The 6,932-nt window shown below is 33.4% G+C and overlaps 1 long non-coding RNA gene across 1 annotated transcript; it reads left to right on the top strand.

Moving 5' to 3' along the window:
* Positions 1–4,920: 4,920 nt before the first annotated feature.
* LOC126734143 (uncharacterized) lies at positions 4,921–6,140 on the top strand. Its single transcript, XR_007659993.1, has 2 exons — positions 4,921–5,165; positions 5,217–6,140. It is a non-coding gene; the product is annotated as an uncharacterized LOC126734143 (long non-coding RNA).
* The last annotated feature ends 792 nt before the right edge of the window (positions 6,141–6,932 follow it).

The following is a 6,932-nucleotide window of genomic DNA, read 5'->3' as shown; positions in this document are numbered from 1 at the left end:
AAACTATCTTGGACTTAAGATAATTTTTGATATATTGTTTTTTTAATATACGATTCTGTTTTTCTGTACAAATATGTTACAGTCTGATTTTTCCTATGAATGTGTACCGAGTCCTCGAGAGGATTCAAATTCAAAATACCTATATTACGGGAAAACTTGAGTGGAAAATATTAGCGAAATTTATTTTTAATACCCTCGAAACACACTCGACTAAACCGCTATTAATAAATTTGGTTAAGGGATGAAATGAAAGATTTTTTATTCCTTTAATTAGGCTGAAAGTTAGATCAAATGCATCCTCGCTTTTTATCTTGTAACGAGTTTATATTATTTTTAACATTATTGAAGCTGATTGGAATTACCTCAAATCTCTCCCCGGTAAAACCGGAATGTTGAATGGCTCAAGATAAGTGCGGAAGTACTGCTATACAGCTCAGAAGTAGTGTTCAGGAAAAGCGGTTACATTTAGCTGAGTTTCACGTTTTGTGATGACTGTTCATTTATAATGTTACAGTTTTAATTGCAGCCCGATATCCATTTTTAATTCTTATATGATGTGATATGATACTTATATGATGATAAAGGTAACTCGATTCTTCTCGTATTTTACTTAGTTCCTGAAAAAGTGTAAATTATCCTACATACAGTTCTTTAGCCAGTAATAAATCAGTTCTTTGCAATGGCTTGGCTTTTTTTAGTATATGTATTTTTAAGGGCTGAGAAAACCCTAGAAGTTAGGTAAGTAAAGTTAGTGAACTTATCATTGGCAGTGCTAGGTATTTGTGTCAATAATAAATTCCCAAGAGGTGTCCACTTACTTAATCCGTAGTGCTACATCCGTAGTGATGAGCATTGACTGAGGAAGCAATTTGTCTCATTCTGCCATAACTTCTACACCATTCCCGATGCTCATTTCCCAGTGGTCCGATGTTATATTATCACACCGCCTTAATCTCGGTTTTCCAATTTGTTCTCTTCCTTCTGGTGCTCTATCCCATATGAAATGGATCATTCTCTTTTCTGACTGTCTTCGTAAGTGCCCTGCTCATCTCAACCTTTCTGCCTTGATAAGGTTAACCAGTTTCAGCTGATTGTATATTTGTTTTAAATCCGTAGCTCCGCGTAACCCGGTTTTTCGTGGGTACGAACATTTTCCTCAGCACTTTTCTCATTTCGCACCGTAAAAGTCCAAGTGTCCCAGTAGTACATTACCACGGGACTTATTATGGTCTGGTACGTTTTCGTTCTCCTAGTCACGTTACATCACCTATAGAGGATACCGCAGGCGTATAGTAGATGCTTATACAGGGCGAAGTATACCTGTTGGCTGACTTGAACCGTTCTCTTCACTTATGTCGCTGTGGGATGTGATTGTGAACCCTAAGTATTTAAATCCGTAGTGACTTTTTTCCTTTTTCGATTTTGTAAAATAGTTCTTTTTCTTTTATGACGCTTATGCCCACGGCGTCTATATCGTCAAATTATTCTAGCGACAGGTTTAAACCATTGGTTCCGAATAGCTGAGATTCAATTTTTTTTTCTCTTACTACTTTCTCCAATGCTATATTAAAATGGGTGGGTGATATTGCGTCTCACTGGCGTGTGCCTGAAACACATCTGAGAGGCATCTTCAATCGGTACTCTGCACCAGATTCTTCCAGACAAGCTCTGGTTATTTTATCTGATTAGGTGAGATGCCAAACTCAGCCATTGTATGTCATATTTTGACGCTTTTTACACTGTCGAAATCTTTAAATCTTCCTTCTCGAAATCTATAAATATCTGGTGGATAACTTGATTGAATTCCCAACTCTTCTCAAGCAATTCTTCAGAAAAAGCTTTAAACAGCAGGAAGGTATAAAGTTAGGCCTGTATCAACTTATTAGATTAGATATTAACTGCTTAGTTAAATAATATGGTCAATATAAGAAGATAAAATCATCGTAAAAAAGTAAAATCGATAGCACACATATAGAGCCTATCATTCTTTGCAAATTTAAAACACACTTAAAACAAGATTGCAATATCATTTATATATGTATAGCAATTTTATAATTATTTAAATACAGAAAACGTAGACATTTTTCCAACATAAAATATTGGACTGTATAATCTAGCAATTTCGGTTCACTTCCTACAATTATTTTTTTAGGAATATTTTAAAACCACCAAGTGTTCTTTCTTGCTTGATAATGTTTTGACATATAATCAAAGCATCTAATTCATAAGTATATATAGCTCTTTCAGTAGCTGCGAGTTGGTAATTGTCATGTATTGTAGAATTGTAGCTTTAGTTTAGTGGAACCCGAACGTGCCTGAAAGACTTTACATTGGTATGATGGATAGACATGCATGGCTAGACACTCCGCAAATACTGTTAATCTAGGTTAAGTCAGGATACTATCACGTTTAGTTTTAGCAGTCGTTGTTTGTAAAAGTAGTTTTACCAATTAAGGAATAAAACCAAAAAAATTAATATATTTTTAAAACTGTTGTGATGATTGTCTGAAATATTACAGTAATAAGGGAGACTAAAACCTGTAAACCTATACATGTCTGTGATTCATGCTCGACAAACTTTTCTCCACCCTTATACAGAAATACAAAATACTCATACACGTTAAGGCTTTGAAATGTTAAGGTATCTAATTTTCCCCTGCATCAATCTTTTTTTTAGGTTAACTCTGACAACCGCATTTGAGTATAGAAGAGATATTAGCATAATACAAAGTTTTAAAATTTTCTAAATTTAGATATTTGGAGAGAGCTCATGCTAGCTAGCATGCAAAATTGACTTCATTGCAGACATTAAAAAGCTGTTGCGTCCAATCAAGATTTTGATGAATGTATTTTTTCCAAGAGGTTTGTAAATTGTATGCACCGACAGAGGTAGTATTTCGCCATTAAAAGTCACAGATTTTGAAATGTCTTTGTTTTTGTATTTGGTTCCAAAGGGTAAAGGATTATTTTTGTTTGCATTTAGAGCTAATTTTTTGTATAGAGCTATGGATACTTAGAAAGATACTAATACCAGAAATTTTGATCATCTGTAAAGTTTGAAAGGTGAGAATAATTGTCTAATATTTCATTGGCTAAGCTATTTCTGTGAATTTCAAATAGTAGAGGGCCCATAACCTTGCCTTGTGGGATAACCAGACTCTCCCTCATTTAAATAATAATATTTGGTTTCTAAAATTTCAATTGCTATTTGTTATTTCTGAGTTTGTCACGTAAACGTATATGAGCCACGTGTGCTATCGCTCCCACTTGTCAAGCAAGATCTTGTGGTCAGAGGTGTGAAAAGCCTTTGACAGGTAGAGAAATATACCTAAGGATAACTATCCGTCCAGGAAATTGTTTAAAATCCTTTCCACAAAGTTAAAGATTGCAGTATGCACTTACCTTTTTTGAAGAAATTTATTTTATCAAGAAAATTATTGATGAATAATAATAAAAGGCCTTTATTTGTAAATTCATCAGGGCAGTTTATTCTGAGAGTTACATAACAATAATTATACAATAGCAAAGCAAAACCAAAAACCCAAAAAAATGTTAGACGTACAAATTAGCCAACAAACTAAAGGAAATACAAAACTAGTTTGTAAATCGATAGAGTCAACTTAACAAAATGTATAAAACAACATATATTTTTAAAAGGATCTCATTCGCGATTCTAAAAGACCAAATCATCAAAGAACAAAGTATATATCGAGAACCGATACATCTAGGTTATCATTGATGGACACACCTTGCAGAGGATTTAAATTAACGCTGATGTCCCTCAGGGATACATCTTGTCCCCTACCCTCTTCCTGTTATATACCAACGACCTTCTCGACAAAATGTCTGACTTTTCTAAAGCAGAAAAGTGACATTTCGATTTTTTTTAAATTACGATGTCATTATCATATAGCAAAACAATCTCTAAACTAATTAAAATCCACATACACACTAATTTGCGAAAACGTACCGACAACTCTTGAACGAGAACATCCTTTGTAAATGGAATGAAACGCGTCAATACGCAATTTTTCTTCCGCATAACGCTTACTTACATTTAATAAACGCACAGAATATTAATTAGATGAATAATTGACCTTGTTTGGTATGTTGTAGTAGTGGCCATTGTTTTTTTTTGTGAGAATAGAAATTTAAGACGGAAATAAATTGTCTTTGGCCTACTACTGAGTGGATTTTTATTGATCAATATTAATATAGCATGTGAATATCAAATAGTGAATATCAATCATGTGTCTTCGGGAAAAAAAGACCAAACAATGGTACTAACTGCTAGTGTGACTTGAACATATCTGCAACATTTAGTTTCAATAGAGGAAAGTATTCTGATTTGTTTGCTGCATATATAGGTTGGCGAAATGAAGATTACGCATTGTCCAAAATAATGACAACACCACTTTTTCTCGTCGATGAGAGGCCAGTTCTGGTCTGGAAGAGGAACTGGGTATGGACCATAAAACTGTTACCATTAGTTAAAAGAAATATGGGTAACAATATTTCAAATATTCCAAAAGCGAAATGTTTCGCGAAGACCAGTAACGAAGAATGGAATTTTGTGAAACGACGATGGACAAAATAAATTAGATTTATTTTTTTTAGGAAATCTTCTAATTTCAGATGATTTTTTTTTTAAAGATTATAGCTATTTATGTATCAAGGGCATTGTAAGGACGATAATGCCCGGAAGGTGGAAATAGGTTTCCGCCTGATGGGCATTAGAGTCTAAGAATGTCCGTGGTGCATACAATGCTTTATGTTTTACCTAAAAATTGATTTTTACGAACAAAAATAATTTTAATATTAATTAAAAAATAGGGTCTACCTGTATAGGTAGGTATATACCTATACTCATATACGTATATACCTACCTATAGAAATTTATCAAGTGACTTGCAGTGATTATTTAAGTTTGACTTTGATGTTTCTGTCAGTTAGTCAGTTGGCATTTTTTGTTTAAATATTTGCTTAAAATGGAAGAAATTCCACAAAATATAAGAGAAAAGGCGATAAAAGTGACCGAAAATCTTTTGCCAGTTAAATCAAGGCAACAGTATGATCGGGAGTATGGCATATTTGGTATTTGGAAAGATGCCAACGCAATTGTTCAAATAACCGAAACCGTTCTAATGGCATATTTTCAGAAACTGGTAATTTATTGATTTTATTTTAATAGGTACATATGTTTAACAAATTTTTAGTCGGAAAAATACAGTCCGAACTCTCTCTGGACCAAGTATTCTACCCTAAGGTCTACGTTAATGGTCTATAAAAATATAGACATCTCGCAATACCATCGTCTCATATCTTTTTTAAAAGTTAAGTCGAAAGGATATGTCCCGAAGGAGTCTAAAGTTTTGGAAGGAGAACAAATAATAAAATTTATTAAGAAGGCTCCTGATGATATCTACTTGGTACACAAAGTCATATTGGTATTGGGTGTTTTTGGAGGTTTAAGACGAGATGAGTTGGTCAAAATGACCATTGATGATATTGAAGATAGAGGAACGGTCTTGGTTATAAAGGTACCAGAAACTAAAACTTCAACTTCAAAAAGTTTTACTATTGAAGAAGATTTAGGCGCTTTAAATTTAATAAAAAAGTACGCAGCATTAAGACCAGCTGGAATAAAGGAGCGAAGATTCTTTCTTACCTATAGAAAGAGTCGCTGTACAGTACAACCTGTTGGAAAAAATACCATAGGAAGCGTCCCAACATTGATCGCAAAGTTTTTAAAACTGGGTAATGCAGAAGCTTATACCGGCCACTGTTTGCATCGCACATCGTCAACTTTACTTGTTGAGGCAGGTGCTTCGTTTGAAATGCTAAAACAACATGAGAAATGGAAAAGCTCTGCAGTAGCTGAAGGATATATATAAGAAAGTATTTCATCCAAAAATAAAATAGCCAAAATGATTGCCAATTCAGTTAATTCCGAGGTTAATTCCGTATCGACTATTGAAAATTCTTTAATGGACAATTTACAAACTATACAAAATAGCGTTAGTGCTTCCACCTCTACCATCACAAAAAACACCGACCATTCTATAGTGGGATCAGCTACATTTTTCGGGACAATTCAAAATTGTAATTTTTATTTTGGAAATACAGTTTCATTTTTAGTATTTAAAGAAACATTATTTTTTGTATAAAATGGATGTTTATTCTTTATTATGATAGAAATAAAATTGGATAAGCAATAAAATTTCCGGGCATTATCATAATGCCCGCTTATAATGCCCTAGGTGTGAGAGCAGGTATTATTGCTACCATAACATATTCCGTTTCTAAGTTATTATAAATCAATAATAGATGGTCAATAATAGTGGTCTTGGGAAAATAAGCACGGAATTTTGAATTTTGCACTCAGCATCCTTAAAAATTGAATGATTGGGCTGGTCTTTTCGACAACCATATTATAGAGCCATTTTTTAATGATGGTACTTCACTTGATGGAAAACCAAGTTCTTCCTGTCTATCAAATCCTACTTACTTGATTTAGATCTAAGATCGGTCTATTTTCAAAACGGCTGTCCTGCTCATAGTGAGTTATGGTAAAAGAATTTGTAACAAGTACTTTTCCTAGCTGCCTCTATATTGGCATTGGCGATACTAAATAGCCTCGCAGATCTCCAGATTTGTTTTCAAATGACTTTTATTTATTTATGGAATTATCTTAAAAGAAGACCATTTAAAAATACGAATTTAGTAGACCAACAAATTTAGAGTAAGCAAAGTAGAGGAGTTGCGAAAGAAAATTATTGAAAGCGGCAATTCCATTGCAGCAGTAACTCTTTTGGGAATACGAAATGGCTTTTCGGATAAGTTAATTTATTGTTTAGCCAAAGAAGGAATAAGTCTCCTTAAACTTTTTTCTTAAATAATTAACTTTTGTTGAATTTATTTTTAAGAGTTAT

Source organism: Anthonomus grandis, chromosome 3, assembly GCF_022605725.1.
Source record: "Anthonomus grandis grandis chromosome 3, icAntGran1.3, whole genome shotgun sequence".
Lineage (NCBI taxonomy): Eukaryota > Metazoa > Arthropoda > Insecta > Coleoptera > Curculionidae > Anthonomus > Anthonomus grandis.
This window is presented reverse-complemented; position numbering and strand designations above follow the sequence as displayed.